This window comes from Acinonyx jubatus, chromosome A1, assembly GCF_027475565.1.
Source record: "Acinonyx jubatus isolate Ajub_Pintada_27869175 chromosome A1, VMU_Ajub_asm_v1.0, whole genome shotgun sequence".
Classification (NCBI taxonomy): Eukaryota; Metazoa; Chordata; class Mammalia; order Carnivora; family Felidae; genus Acinonyx; species Acinonyx jubatus.
In genome coordinates this window covers 50,778,587-50,795,463 of record NC_069380.1, presented here as the reverse complement: position 1 = coordinate 50,795,463, position 16,877 = coordinate 50,778,587, and the positions used below count along the sequence as shown (strand labels likewise).

The window sequence follows — 16,877 nt, the reverse complement described above, 5'->3', positions numbered from 1 at the left end:
ACTTTCTATTCACATAGGCCCTTTATAACCTATGGACTCCATTGTATCCCAGGAATTCATGTTTTATGCTGTTTAAAAAAAAAATCATAGGGGCACCTGAGTGGCTCAGTCGGTTGAGCATCTGACTCTTGATCTCAGCTCAGGTCTTGATCTCAGGGTCATGAGTTCAAGCCCCACATTGGGCTCTGCAGTAGATATGAACCCTACTTAAAAACAAACCAATCAATCAGGGCGCCTGGGTAGCTCAGTTGGTCGAGTGCCCAACTCTTGATTTCATCTCAGGTCATGATCCCAAGGTCATGGTTTCCAGCCCCAGGTTGGGCTCTGAGCTGAGCATGGAGCCTGCTTGGGATTCTCTCTCTCTCTCCCTCTGCCTCTCTCCCTCACTCACACTCTGTCTCTAAATAAATAAATAAATAAAATATAAAAATAGATCTGGAGTTATCAATTAATTTTGGAAATAAAGATTAATTCTATTAAAAACAGTAAGAGCAATACCTGGAACAGAGAGTCTCCCATTGGAAGCAGGGCAGGTATTTTCCACAATACTAGGAAGAGAATGCTGAGAAGATGCCAATGTTCTGAAGATACAAAGAGAAATCTAATCAAGAAAAAAATAACCTGCAGAGGGCCAAGAAAGGCAAGATGTTGCAGTCCCAGAAGGCACTGAGGTTCAGGAAATATAAAAAGAGGTAATAAGAATAGAGCTTAGGTAGGTTTGGCTCAAAAAGGAGAGAGATGGAGAGAGACAAATATAATTATTAAAACTGGGACAAGTAATGAGAAAAGGTACAAGTAAAATTTTCTGTTTTAAATTGATACTGAGCCCAGTGCTTATGCTTTGCCTGAGCCTACTGATGGCAAGTAACTGAATTTAGCTGTTGGTAGAAAAAAATCTGGGGCAGAAGCCAAACAAGCAGTGTACTATCAGTAGATTGTACTGAAAAAGGAATAGGCTTTTATACAAATATGCACTATGGTAGATTGCTTTTAAAGATGACCACCAACAATTCCTCTTATGTGCATGCCCCTTTTCCCTTCAGGAAGGGGAATCTATTTCCCCTCATCTTGGTTCTGGCCTGGACTTGTGACTTATTTTGACCTGGAGGATGTGGAAGAAGTAATATGCAATGTGACAGTTCTGGGCTCAGAATTTAGGAAACATGACAGCATCTACTTCTGTCTGGAAACCAGTTGTCAAGCTTTAGGAAATACAGTCTAGACTGCTGGAGAAATGGACGTACATGGAAGAGAATCAAGGTACTCTAGCCCCTTAGCCCACCACAGCTGAGGCACCAAACATGTGAGTAAGACCGTTTTGGATGTTCCAGACCGAGCCCAACCACCAACTAATTACAGCCATGTGACCCCAGCTGATAGACACTACATGGAGCATAAAAACTGCCAACCAACCTAAAAGAGAAATAATAAATCATTGCTTTAATCCACTATCTTTTAAGGTGGTTACTTATACAGCAATAGATACCAAAATTTTGCAGCAAATTAAAAGGAAAAATAAAAAGTGGCTGGAGAGAAGCAGATGAACTTAAAATGAACTTAAAAAAATACAAGAAGTAATCAATGTTAGGGTAGAAACAAAATGATGGCAATAGAAAGTGGCAAAGAGCGCCAAGAAATGAGCCTGGGAGGACTGATGTTTGAATGGCTTAAGTTGCTTTTTCCAAAAGGTAACCTAAAAAGTATCATGAACATAAAGAGAAAAATTCATTGTTCTGATAAAAGAAAATTAGGTCATTTCAATAATAGTAAAGAACCTACTGCATTCTAACTTGAATATGACAATAATTCTAAATTTAGACAAAATTTAAAAAGAAAATTTCTTTGGAGAAATCAGGAAGCTATCAAGGCAGTCAATATTTAAAGTGCCAGAATCTCAGAGAGAAAGCAAGTTCACTGATATGAACCCAACATTCTGTAGCACTTTCCCCCAGAGGAATTTGATGATTTCTGAGCTACACAGGAGGAGAGACTAAGAAACCAAGCAGAAAGCAGTGTATAAAGGCTGCCTGGGATTTCAATAGTGTTACTACTGAAAAATTGGGGCCCTACAAGGAGGGGGATCCCTAGCAAATCTCTTTTACTTTCAATTAAGAATCCAGCACTATAAGAAAAAATATGAACCAAAAATAGACAAAACCTTACCAAGGACTGAAACCTGTCTTTGAATCAGATAAACCCCAGGTAGGAGTGAGGTGATCTTCCCTTAATCGAATTGCCAATTAGAAAAAGTGGGGGTGGGGGGTGGGGGGCAGAATCGTCCTTAGAAAAAGATTGTGTCTGTGAAAGTGTCAAATTATCTCTACAATTTTTCACCACAATGTCTTGTGCTCAATCAAAAACTCCAAGGCATGCCTGGAGAGGACCAAATACCTGGCAAATAAAAGAAAGAATAGACAATGGAGGCAGAGCTCCAGGTGATCCAGATGTTAGGGTTATTATATATAGTTTTTGAAATTATCATAAATATATCTAAGGAAACACATGGCAGGATGGATGATTTCACCGGACAACTGGAATATTCAAGAAATAATTAAATTTAAATAAACACTCTATAAATGGATAGTATAATAATAAAAACTTTAAATTCAGTAGATGAGATTAACACAAATTAGACACAACAAATGAAAGGATTGGGAACTGGAAGAAAGGGCAATAGAATGGATCCACTGAAGCATGGAGAGAAAAAATATGTTAAAAAAAACCAGTAGAGTATAAACATATAGGACACGATAAAAAAAAAATCTAACATATTTATAAGTATCCCAGAAAAAAATGCCAAGAGAATGGGGGAGTGGGGGGAGAAGGGGAGGGAGGATGAGAAGAAGGGAAAAGGGAGGGGAATGATGCAGAAATAATAATGAAGAGAAACTGGCTGAGAAATGATCAAAACTGATAAAAGACAACATGTCACACATGTAAGAAATTCTATGAATCTCAAGCAGAACAAGAACAACAAAATACCCAAGTACTTCATAGTAAAACTACTTAAAACTGAGATCAACAACAACAGCAAACACCTTTAAAGTGAATACTGCAAAATAAATATTTAAAAATGTGAATTGAGTTGCTTTCCTTGAAGCTCCTCCACAATTAAATGAACACACACAGAGGCACTTAGGTGGCTCAGTCAAGCATTTGACTTCAGCTCAGGTTATGATCTCACAGTTTGTGGGTTCAAGCCCCATGTAGGGCTCTATGCTGAGAGCTCAGAGCCTGGAGCCTGCTTCAGATTCTGTATCACCCTCTCTCTCCTCTGCTTGTACTTTGTCTCTCTCTCTCAAAAATAAATAAACAATTTTTTAAAATTTTTAAATAAAAAATAAACACACTCAGTGTTGTCTTATATGTTCTTCCATTGGCTTGCGACAGAGCAGGCAGATCCACAAATATCTGTTGGGTCTCTTTATGTGATTACTGACACACATGGGTAAGGGAATAAGAAACTTTGCCCTTCAGGCTTCTCTTCTTTCCAAATCTCTTAACCTCCCTTAAGACCCTCTTTAGAAAGCTTCTCTATCTCTCTGGCATAGAATCTTAGAAATGACTTTAACCCTACACACACACACACACACACACACACACACACACACACACACACATTTGAGCCTTGAAACTCAAGGTGGCATCTCCATCTATAAAATCTCTCTCTAACCAAGTTTAGGCATCAGTGAAGTCAAAAAAATGTTTTTCCAACCTTAATCATTTAAGCTGTGATAGAAACTGCTTTGAATTTAATTAAACTAGAGGACAGTTACTTCCTCCATGTAAGTATCTTCTCAGTACCTCAAGGATAGCCTTCAATTATTCATTTCTATCGCTTCTTCTAAGTGTGTGACAATGTTTCCTTGACTACAGAAAAGTGTGTTGCTAAGCAGCACACAGTTTTGCTGGATATAAGACAAAAACCAACACCAGCAATGAAAATAGTCATGTGATATAATTATTTCCTACCTGTAATTAGCTGTGGGGTTTTTGTTAAAACTCAACAGACTACATCTGTAAAACAATGTGATTTGAGATGAATCAACATTCTTAGAAAACTTCCAGTAACTCCTACTAAAATTGTACACTATCATTAAATAAATTCGCATGTTGTTAATAGATAATTGAATTCAATGACTTTACAATTGAAACAGTACTATGTTAGGAAAAAAACCAGCATTTTAACTGTCATCACTAAGCATTCCCCCATTCTACTTTGCATAAAAACATTCATTTTGCCCTACTAGTGCTACTACTTGGGATTTGAAAACTAAATTATTTTAAAAATTCTCTAGTAGCACAATTCGTCTGAAATGGTAAAGGATAGTGGGAAATGTATAAGGCATAAAATCAGCAAATATTTATGCAAACAGATGAATAACCTAAAAGTGAAATTTCTTGATTCCTTTCTACACCTGGAAATTCAAGGGAGCTTCTATCCATTCTTCCATCAGACTCTACATGATGTTTCATTATACTGTCTTCTAATGAGTGACATTCCTAAGAATTCCTAATTCTTATCAGGAATTTTTCCATATATATCCATTTATTTCATATTCATATATTTCATATATAGGTCCATATATTTCCACCTGTATCACTAGAATAATGAGGGACCAAATTAAGTTTATTTAACTACCAGCCGAAGTGGGTTCCCACCAACTTGAGCAGTTTCATCTTTGTTGATAAGGCAATGACAGGATTGCTGTGAACATTGTCTGCTTTCATAAAAGGATGAAATTTTGGCTCCAGTTTTTAGACTTCTGCTTTGAGGTAAGTCTTTCTTCTAGAATATTCCAACTAGGATCCTATGTAATGTAGCATGTTTTGTTTACTTCACATATAAAATATGTCATCCTCCTTCTATGGAACAGATTCTGTTTTGAGAACAATAAGCTTTTCAAAATACTGTATTGTGATTTTTTGGTTTTGTTTCTTTGTTTCCTTGTTTTTGTCTCAAAAAGGATACATTAATGTCTGTATGCTAGGCATAGCAGTTCCTAAGAGCACTACAAAATTCATTACAGCAAATTTGGTGTTTTCAAATGGGCAGATCCACCAGAAGACTCATTAGCTGCTGGCTTAGTTTGTCTCCCAGGAATAGAATTGAAGTATCATACGAAGGGACCTGTTTACTTCTGAATGGCAAAGAAAACAATCAACAAAACTAAAAGACAACTGATGGAATGGGAGAAGATATATGCAAATGGCATATCAGATAAAGGGTTAGTATCCAAAATCTATAAAGAACTTATCAAACTCAACATCCAAAAAACAAAATATCCAGTGAATAAATAGGCAAAAGACATGAATAGACACTTTTCCAAAGAAGACATCCAGAAGGCTAATAGACACATGAAAAAATGCTCAACATCACTCATCATCAGGGAAATACAAATCAAAACCACAATGAGATACCACCTCACACCTGTCAGAATGGCTAAAATTAACAACTCAGGCAACAACAGATGTTGGTGAGGATTCAGAGAAAGAGGAACCCTTTTGCACTGTTGATGGGAATGCAAACTGGTGCAGCCAGTCTGGAAAACAATATGGAGGTTCCTCAAAAAAAATAAATCTACATATTCAATGCAATCCCTATCCAAGTAACACCAGCATTCTTCACAGAGCTAGAACAAATAATCCTAAAATTTGTATGGAACCAGAAAAGACCCCAAATAGCCAAAGCAATCTTGAAAAAGAAAACCAAAGCAGGAGGCCTCACAATCCCAGACTTCAAGCTATACTACAAAGCTGTAATCATCAAGACAGTATGGAACAGACACTCAGATCAATGGAACAGAATAGAGAACCCAGAAATGGACCCACAAACGTATGGCCAACTAATCTTTGACAAAGCAGGAAAGAATATACAATGGAATAAAGACAGTCTCTTCAGCAAGTGATGCTGAGAAGACTGGACAGCAACATGCAGAAGAATGAACCTGGACCACTTTCTTACACCATACACAAAAATAAACTCAAAATGGATGAAAGACTTCAATGTAAGACAGGAAGCCATCCAAATCCTCGAGGAGAAAGCAGGCAAAAACCTCTTTGATCTTGCCCACAGCAACTTCTTACTCAATGTGTCTCTGGAGGCAAGGGAAACCAAAGCAAAAGTCAACTACTGGGACCTCATCAAAATAAAAAGCCTCTGCACAGCAAAGGAAACAATCAGCAAAACTAAAAGGGAACTGACAGAACAGGAGAAGATATTTGCAAATTACATATCAGATCAGGGTTAGTATCCCAAATCTATTAAGAACTTATCAAACTCAACACCCAAAAAACAAATAATCCAGTGAAGAAATGGGCAAAAGACATGAATAGACATTTCTCCAAGACATCCAGATGGCCAACCAACACATGAAAAAATGCTGAACGTCACTCATCATCAGGGAAATACAAATCAAAACCACAATGAGATATCACCTCACACCTGTCAGAATGGCAAACATTAGCAACTCAGGCAACAATAGATGTTGGCGAGGATGCGGAGAAAGAGGATCTCTTTTGCATTGTTGGTGGCAATGCAATCTGGTGCAGCCACTCTGGAAAACAGTATGGAGGTTCCTCAAAAACTAAAAACAGAACTACCCTACAACCCAGCAATCGCACTACGAGGCATTTATCCAAGGGATACAGGTGTGCTGTTTCAAAGGGACATGTGCACCCTCATGTTTATAGCAGCACTTTCAACAATAGCCAAAGTATGGAAAGAGCCCAAGTGTCCATCGATGGATGAATGGATAAAGAAGATGTGGTATATATATACAATGGAGTATTATTCGGCAATCAAAAAGAATTAAATCTTGCCATTTGCAACTATGTGGTTGGAACTGGAGAGTATTATGCTGAGGGAAATTAGTCAGTCAGAGAAAGACAAAAGTCATAGGACTTCACTCATATGAGGACTTTAAGATACAAAACAAAAGAATGTAAGGTAAGGGAAACAAAAATAATATAAAAACAGGGAGGGGGACAAAACAGAAGAGACTCATAAATATGGAGAACAAAGTGAGGGTTGCTGGAGGGGTTGTGGGAGGGGGGATGGGCTAAATGGGTAAGGGGCATTAAGGAATTTACTCCTGAAATCATTGTTTCACTATATGCTAATTTGGATGTAAATTTTTAAAAAAATAAAATTAAAAAAATAAATAAAAATAATAAAAAAATAAAAATAGAACTACCCTACAACCCAGCAATTGCACCATAGGTATTTACCCAAAGGATACAAGTGTGTTATTTTGAAAAGGCACATGCTCCCCAATGTTTATAGCAGTGCTATCAACAACAGCCAAAGTATGGAAAGAGCACAAATGTCCATCAACAGATAAATGGATAAAGAAGATGTGGTATGTGTGTGTGTGTGTGTGTATACATATATATATGTATGTATAGCTCAGCCTGGATGGCTCAGTTGATTAAGCATCCAACTTCCACTCAGGTCATGATCTCATGATTTGTGAGTTCAAGCCCCACGTCAGGCTCTGTGCTGACAGCTCAGAGCTTGGAGCCTGCTTCAGATTCTGTATCTCCCTCTCCCTCTGCCTCTCCCCTGCTTATGCTCACTCGTTCTCTCTATCACTCTTTTTTAAAAACAAACAAACATTAAACAAATTTTTTTTAAAGATTAAAATCATATCATGAATCCTACTACAAGGTATGAAACTAGAAATCAACCACATGAAAAGAAATCTGGAAAGAACACAAATACAAATACAAATACATGGAGGTTAAATAACATGCTACTAAATAATGAACAGGTAAACCAAGAAATCAGAGAGAAAATCAAAAAACATATGGAGACAAATGAAAACGAAAATGCAGTGGTCCAAAATCTCTGGGATGCAGCAAAAGCTGTTCTAGGATGAAAGTTTATAGCAATACAGGTCTACCTCAAGAAGCAAGAAAACTCTGAAATAAACAACCTAACCCTACACCTAAAGGAGCTAGAAAAAGAAAGACAAACAAAACCCAAAGACAGCAGAAGGAAGGAAATAATAAAGATTAGGGTAGAATGAAATAGAAAGTAAAAATGCAATGGAACAGAACAATAAAACCAGGAGCTGGTTCTTTAAAAAGATCAACAAACTTGATACACCATTAGCCCCAAAGAAAAAAACAAAAACAAAAACAAAACAGAGAGAAAGGACTCAAACTAAAATTAGAAATGAAAGAGGACAAATAACAACACCACAGAAATACGAAGATTTATAAGAGAATATTATGAAAAATTATAGGCCAACAAACCAAACAACCTAGAAGAAATGGATAAATTTCTGGGAACATACGACCTCCCAAATCTGAATAAGAAAGAAATAGACAATTTGAACAGACCTGATTACAAGCAATGAAGTTGAGTCAGTAATCAAAAAACTCCTAACAAACAAAACTCCAGGACTAGATGCCTTCACAGATGAATTCCACTGAATATTTAAAGAACAGCTAATATACAATCTTCTCAAACTGTTCCAAAAAATAGAAGAGGTAGAAGGAAAGCTTCCAAATTCATTCTATGATGCCAGCATTATCCTGATACCAAAACCAGATAGAGACACTACAGGGGTGCCTGGGTGGCTCAGTCAGTTAAGCCTCTGACTTCGGCCCTGGTCATGATCTCACAGTTCGTGAGTTTGAGCCCCACATTGGGCTCTGTGCTGACAGCTCAGAGCATTCTGTGTCACCCCCTCTCTCTGTCCCTGCCCCATTCACATTCTGTCTCTCTCAAAAATAAAAAATAAGACACTAAAAAAGAGTTAAAGACACTATGAAAAAAGAGAACTATAGGTTGATATCTCTGATGAACATAGATGTAAAAATCCTCAACAAATATTAGCACACCATATCCAACAACACATTAAAAAAATCATTTACCACGATCAAGTGGGATTTATTTTTGGCATGCAAGGGTGATTCAGTATTTGAAAATCAATCAATGTGATACATCATATCAACAAGAGAATGGATAAAAAGCCATATGATCATTTCAATAGATGACGAAAAGGCATTTGACGAAGTACAAGATCCATTCATGATAAAAAACCTCAACAAAATAGGTTTAAAGGGAACCTCCACATAATAAAGGCTATACATGAAAAACCCACAAAAAAACATCATCTCAATGGTGAAAAACTGAGAGCTTTTCCCCCTAAGGTCAGGAACAAGACAAGGATGTCCATTATCACCACTTTTATTCAACATGGTACTGGAAGTCCTAGCCACAGCAATCAGACAACAAAGGAAATTAAAGGCATCCAAATTGGTAAGGAAGAAGTAACGTTTTCACTATTTGCATATGACATGATACTATATATAGAAAACCCTAATGACTCCACCAAAAATCTACTAGAACTGATAAATGAATTCAGTAAAGCCACAGGATACAAAATCAATGTGCAGAAATCTGTTGCATTTTTATATCCTAATAATGAAGCAACAGAAAGAGAAATTGAGAAAATAATCCCATTTACAATTGCACCAAACCTAGGAATAACTTAACCAAGGAGATGAAAGACCTGTACTCTGAAAACTATAAAAACATGTTTTTATGTGTGTCATGAAACATGTGTCATGAAACATGACACAAACAAATGGAAAGATATTCCATATTCATGGATTGGGAAAATCAATATTGTTAAAATGCCCATACTACCCAAAGCAACCTACAGATTTAATGTAATCCTTATCAAAATATCAAAAGCATTTTTCACAGAACTAGAACAAATAATCCTAAAATTTATATGGAACCACAAAAGACCCTGGATAGCCAAAGCAATCTTGAAAAAGAACAGGGCTCCTGGATGGCTCAGTTGGTTAAGCGTCCAACTCCTGATTTTGGCTCAGGTCATGATTTCTCAGTTCATGAATTTAAGCCTCACATCGGGCTCCTGCTATCAGTGCAGAGCCTGCTTGGGATTCTCTCTCTGTCCCTCCCCAGCTTGCTCTTTCACACACATACTCTCTCTCTCAAAGGAAATAAACTTAAAGAAAAAGAAGAACAAAACTGGAGGTATCAAAATTCCTGATATCAAACTATACTACAAAGCTGTAGTAACCAAAGCAGTATGGTACTGGCACAAAAATAGACCTATAGATCAATGGAACACAATAGAGAACTCAGAAACAAACCCACAATTATATGCTCAACTAATCTTCAACAAAGAAGGCAAGAATATGCAATGGGGAAAAACATAGACTCTTCAAAAAAATGGTGTTAGGAAAACCGGACAACTACATTCTGAACAATGAAACTAGACCACTTACAGAAATAAAACTCAAAATGGATTAAATACCTAAATGTGAGATCTGAAACTATAAAAATCCTAGAAGAGAGCACAGACAGTAATTTCTCTGACATTGGCTATAACAACATTTTTCTAGATATGTCTCCTGAAGCAAGGGAAACAAAAGAAAAAATAAATTATTGGGACTACATCAAAATGAAAAGCTTCTGCAAAGCAAAAGAAACAATCAACAAAACTAAAAGACAATCTACTGAATGGGAGAATTTATTTGCAAATGACATATCTGATAAAGAGTTAGTATGCAGAGAATATGAAGAATTGATACAACTCAATATCAAAAATACCAAATAATCCAGTTAAAAATGGGCAGAAGACATCCAGATAGCCAGAGACACAGCAAAGATGTTCAGCATCATTAATCATCAGGAAAATGCAAATCAAAACCACAATGGGATATCACCTCATACCTGTCAGAATGGCTAAAATAAAAAATACAGGAAACAACAAGTGTGGGCAAAGGAACCTTTGTGCATTGTTCATAGGAATGCAAACTGGTTCGGCCACTGTGAAAAACAGTAGGGAGTTTCCTCAAAAAATGAAAAATAGAATTACCATATGATCTAGTAATTCCTTCACTGGCTATTTAGTCAAAAAATACAAAAACACTAATTTGAAAGGATATATGCATGCCTATGCTTATTGCAGCATTATTTATAATAGCCAAGATATGGAAGCAATCCAAGCATCCATTGATAAATAAATGGATGAAGAAGATATAAGATATGTATATATGAATGGAATATTACTTACCCATAAAAAAGAATGAAATCTTGCCATTTGCAACAATATGGATGGATCTAGAGGATATAACACTAAACAAAATAAGTCAGTCAGAGAAAAATAAATACCATATGATTTCATTCATATGTGGAATTTAAAAAACAAAACAAATGAACAAAGAAAAAGGACATAAACAAACAAACAAATACTCTTAATTACAGAGAACAAACTGATGATTCCCAGAGGGGAGGTGGATGGGGCAATGGGTAAAATAGGTGATGGGAATTAAGAGTACACTTATCGTGATGAGCACTGAGTAATGTACAGAATTGTTGGATCACTATATTGTATACCTGAAACTAATATAACACTGTTCATTAATTCTATACTAGAATTTTTTAAAAATTAAAAACTAAAAAAGAAGAGGAGGAGATTAGGTCATAGACATGCACAGAGGAAGGGCCATGTGAAGACCCAGGGAGATAGTGGCCATCTACAAGTCAAGACAATAGGCCAGAGAAGAAACTTACTCTGTCAATAACTTGATCTCAGACTTGAAGCCTTCAGAATTATTAGAAAAATAAATTTGTGTTGTTTAAGGTCCCTAGTCTTGTTATGACAGCCCCAGCAAACTAATACAGTGTGTGACCTTGGCAATAGTTATTTAAGTATATACATTAGTAGCTTCTAGTAGCTGATCTTATATATTTATGATTCCGGAAATGTTAAACCTATTAAAATTATGCTGGGGCCCCTGGGTGGCTCAGTCGGTTAAGCCACCAACTTCAGCTCAGGTCTTGATTTTGCAGTTTGTGGGTTTGAGCCCCGCATTGGGCTCTTTGATAGAGCCTACTTTGGATCCTCTGTCTCCGTCTCTCTCTGCCCCTCCCCTGCTCATGCTCTCTCTCTCTCTCAAAACTAAATATAAAAAAAATTTTTTAATTATGCCATGTTTCATACATACACATACATAGACACACATGCATTTTTGTCATGCCTTAAAAATATTAACAACTTACAAAGGCATCTGAATAATTTTGAAACCCTCAAAATATAACATTTACATCAAATGCCAGCAGACATCTTTTAAACAGTCACTATCATTATAGGAGTGAATAGACAAATTCAATATTCTATATGATTGGATAGAGTAGCAAATAGGAGTACTTTTCCCAATTTTAATTCAATACCACCTGTGTAACAATAGGCAAATCACACATAGTTGGGGGGGGAAGTGACGATGCATGAGAACATATGGAATTTTCCTTTTTTGGTAACTGCGACCAGTTATAAGTAGCCCATTGGTCAGCTAGAGCTTATGGATATTTTGAGGTGGGTTGCCTAAAGAGCCTGTTTGCATTCAGCCCACTGGTCACTGTGGGCCTGTTTACCCTACTCAGGTTTCCACTGCTTAAGCCTTCTGTCTAAACCTGCTACGTTAACCACGTGATAAAACTCCATTATGATGAATTGCATACGAGCTTTACAATTTTTAGTCAAAATAAAATACTAGAAAAGAATTCAATATTAGCATTCACATATTGGTCCCATAAAACCTAGAGATGAAATGGCCACAAGAGATATATATTGAAGGACAAGAAAAATGAAATTAAAATTAAATTAAAAAGAAAAGAGCATTTCCCTTCTATCCCAATCCAACAAACCCAGGATGCTGCCTGTATAATAGGGGCTCTGTGAATTCAGGTGTATTTTCCTAGTAGGAGTTGTTGAAATATAAGAGAGATAAGAAAGCAAAAATGGAGGAATGCTTGTTAGTTGACATTCTTGACAAAAGAATTCAAGAACTACATAGGAATGTGATCTTACAGCTATGATGCAAACAGCACACAAACAAGCTATTTTGACAATGTGTGACAAAGACCAAGAAAAAACACTTATAAAGGAGCAATTCAGAGTACAGAGCCAGCAGAAGACTGTGTTCCATTAGCAAGGACAGAGAAAGATGTTTTGTAAAAAAAAAACCACTTTTTGTAATAGCTTTATTATAATTACACATTTAATTATAAATTCTTTCTTACCTGAGGCCTGCCTGACCTGTCCACTCGCACTGGGTAGCCCTAGCACCCACAAGTTGGGTGTGAAAAAGACCAAACACATTTGTAGAGAACAGATGAGTGCATATGGCTGCAGGCAATTCTTTATTCCCAGAAGAACTAACTTGTTCTCACAGAAAGGTTTAGAAAAGGAACTGAAGGAACCACTCTGTTCAAACAAAGCAAAAACATCACCATTTACCTTTTGCATACACAACTGGAAACAACATGCTTCAGTCTCTTTGATTATAAAAAGCCAGTAAATGAGTAGAACATCTACAGTTTTCTGCTACCAACTGTGAATGACTTTCATTAGATTTAATAGTTAATGAACTGAGTTACTGGGGATTAGGGAGAGGGAAAGTTTCACTTTAGTTTCACTAAAAAAAAAAAAAGTCTAAAATAAAACCAACTTGGTCATGGATGGTACCAAAAGGCTTTCAAAAACAAAAAGTCCCCTGACCACTAAACAGAGTTTCACCTATGAAGATAATAGTTTTAGAGATATAACAAAACAAAAGCAAAGTTTAAGCAATTAGCAGATTATTTTTATCAAAGACACAATAGACCATCAACATTTACTTTTTTCTCCCTCTCCAAATCAGATACTGGGTAATTTCCCTTAAGGTATATTACAAGGCATGCAGTTTTTCAGGAAAAACCACATTCTCTACTAAGCTCAAAATCAGAAAACGTCCTTCCTGGTTCCTTTATTTATTTATTTTTCTAACTTGTTACGCTTCATCTCATCACTGACCTGAAGGACAAGTCTGGCATAGTTACTAATGGGCAGGTGTCCATTAGACCTGGCATGCTAGTTACAAGAGAAGCTAGAGAACATCCAGCAAAAGAACACAGTCCTGAACATAGTTCCTTAGAATCTGCTTCAGGGAAGCTACTGGATGCAAGACTTATAAGGTCTAAGCTTCCCAAACACTAAAATGCATTAGGTCTCAAAGGGTAGGCTGATGTCCTAATACCCAAGTGTGGAGTAGTCAAAACTATGCAATATAGCTCTCTCATGGCCTGGCTTGCCCCAGTGGTTAGGCTTATAATATCTGAGAGATAAATGGCATCTCCTTCAAGCAATCACATACCTATGAATATTAGATACTCATATATACGGGAATAATATTCCTTTAGATTTGGTTTTAAATATTAGATATTCACATTTATTAATTTTGTTCCTCTAAATGAAGGTTTTGAAAATGATTGAGTAGCAGGGTGTTCAAGGTTAAAACTTTGGTAGGCAACTTGAATATGGCTAGTCTATGCTTCCAACTAAGGGCAGATCAATAGGCTTCTAAATTAAATAAAAATAGTGAATTTCCTCTATGAGTGCTAAAGAGCTGGACTAGGGCTCAAAGTCACTAGACATCTGTATAAAGGAGCAATAAAGCATTGTCATTGTGGAGGTCACCCCAAAGCTACCAGTTAAGCATCACTCTCAACACAGCACAATACTTAAAAAAGAGAAAGTTCTAATAATACTCTGATTACTTTTTATTTTTCTCTACAACGGATGAAAATGCTTCTATTTTATTATTTCAGTGGTGTGTGTGTGTGTGTGTGTGTGTGTGTGTGTGTGTGTGTGTGTGGTGACTGGAGAAAATTGAGCCCAGCAAGGTAACAGAGAGATTTAATTAGAAGTAATTTCTTCATTCTTGAACTATTCTACATGATGTCTAAGCAACTCGACACTTCTGTTGAAACCAGTGATTGAGATCAGGGAGGGTAAACAACAAACTGAATTTTCCACTTTCAACCAGTCACATGCTTTTGCTTGAAAAAGCTACCAGTACATCGTATCAATCATCTCATTATGCAAAATGGTACAAGTCACAAGGTGCAATTTCAAAATTCCCTCTAAAGACAAGCCACTAAGCTGCAAAATCTACAAATTATCTGCTGCTAAAAGACAAGCAAAATTATATTTTCCTCTATGTGACATCGGACAGAAATCACTCAAACTCAAAATAAGGCACTGGGTCTGTGAGGTAACTGGATTATCTTAATTGTTTAAAACAAATGTTCTTCTCTTGCAGTACAGAAGCAAAATAGGATTGTTGCAGCTGCATGTTCATAGGCTAATATGCAGCTCCTTGGAGATATTATGTGAACACGCAATAATTTTAAAATTAGAAAGGTTTACAATGCTTTGCTGGAGAAGAAAAAAGGGACAAAGTTTTCTATGTATCTTCTCTAACGTACCATTTCAGCTCTCAGGTACCTTTTAAACTTTGTTCAAAATTGTTTCCCATAAAATTTCTATGTGTAGCAATTCTGTATAATATATCCATAAAATGAATAAAGATTCAAGGTAATAATATACTAATGAGATTTAAAGCTAGAAACAACCAAAGCTGTTTCCTATTAAACACATGAAAGCTTATGTTAATATTACACTTGCTCTCATTGAAATGTTACACAAGCTATTCTACCAAATTCCCCTTTCAATATACAATTCACCTCCAGTTTGGTAAACATGATCTTTCCCAGTTATGCTGCAGGAACTAAATGTCCAATCTGTGAAAAGATTTCACAATATTTAAGCAGATGTTTCAACATCTGTTTCTTAGTAAACAAGCAAAAAGTGAGCAGGCCCTTCAGAGAGGTGCCCGTGTGAAATCAGTTTCCATCATGTGACATTGCTTATTCTGTGTTGAGCACTGCGTTACGCATGTTGAAGGGTAAGCTCATAGGCCTAAAGGAGCTCAAAGGTGAGATGTGCAATGATCACAATGACTGTTTAGGGCAATGACAATGCTGTATTCAGAGCAGACTGCAGGTATGAGCATGACTTGGTAAACAGGAAGCAAAAGATTTTAGTACAGGCTAAGCAGACTACATGCAATGATCAGGATCAAGCACAGTAGAGGAAGGAAAGCTGGCTTCCGTGGAGACAGCCTGAGAGCTGCTTGCCAGTCCCCAAGGAGGAGGCTGATGTAATGGTGCTATAACCTTCAGGTTGCTGAACTGCAGAGAATAGCCCAAGGGGCCCTTGGCAAAGATGATGCTGCTTTCATCTGGTCTCATGTGGAAACACATTAACTGTGGAATCAGAACTGAAACGGTTGCCTGCATAGGAACCAGACAACCTGAGTTTTGTTGTCTGCTAGGGCTTGTGTGATGGGATAATGGTACTTTTCACGGGGCCTTTGGGAAGACTCTGGGAAAGAGCTGTGTACTGGGATTTGGGAGCACAGCCTCACATTAGTTGTCTCCACTTGTCAGGGTCCCTGTCAGCCACTCCTCAATCTCTTTGTTCCTGCCTAGGCCATGTATGCACCATCCTTCCCACGGTCATTTAAAGCCTCCTAAGTGATCTTCCTGTCTCCAGTCTCTCATCTTTTCAACTCATCCTTCAGGAATTAGTTTTTCAAGGTTACATTTATTCTTTTAATACAAAAGCAATACATATCTATAATAGAAAAGATGTTAAATATTAAAAAGCCAAAAAGCCAAAATCACTCATAATCTCACTTTTATTTTTTAATGGATATGAAATAACAAGTGAGACCACTCCTTTCCTTCTCTCCTGTCTCTTCAGCTCCCAACTCCATAGCCACCATGAAGAGATCATTTTATATTCTTCCAGGCTTCATCTTATGATTGTAGGGACATATATTGTTATTGGTTTTTCTCCCCAAATGAATATAGAGCCAGGCTATGAATATGGTTTTGCAATGTGCTTTTTATTTTACTTGTAATTAGTACTTTTCCAAGTCAGTACATATGAATCTACTATTCTCTTTTTAGCTACTATATAAATTTCCTTTCATGAATATTC

The 16,877-nt window shown here is 36.8% G+C and overlaps 1 protein-coding gene across 3 annotated transcripts in view; it reads right to left on the bottom strand.

The window, feature by feature from the left end:
• The window catches only part of SCEL (sciellin), a 310,273-nt gene that overhangs the window by 197,033 nt on the left and 96,363 nt on the right, over positions 1-16,877 (bottom strand). Inside the window, exons 1-2 of one of the 3 annotated variants that reach the window (XM_053216808.1) lie at positions 13,290-13,428; positions 499-581 (exon numbers count right to left, since the gene is read on the bottom strand). The exons of 1 other annotated variant lie outside the window; for it this stretch is intronic. The gene's annotated coding sequence lies outside the window, so the exon portion shown is untranslated. Of the gene's footprint in view, positions 1-498; positions 582-13,289; positions 13,429-16,877 lie in introns of those variants that run through there. One more of the 3 variants, XM_053216814.1, reaches the window with a different exon arrangement.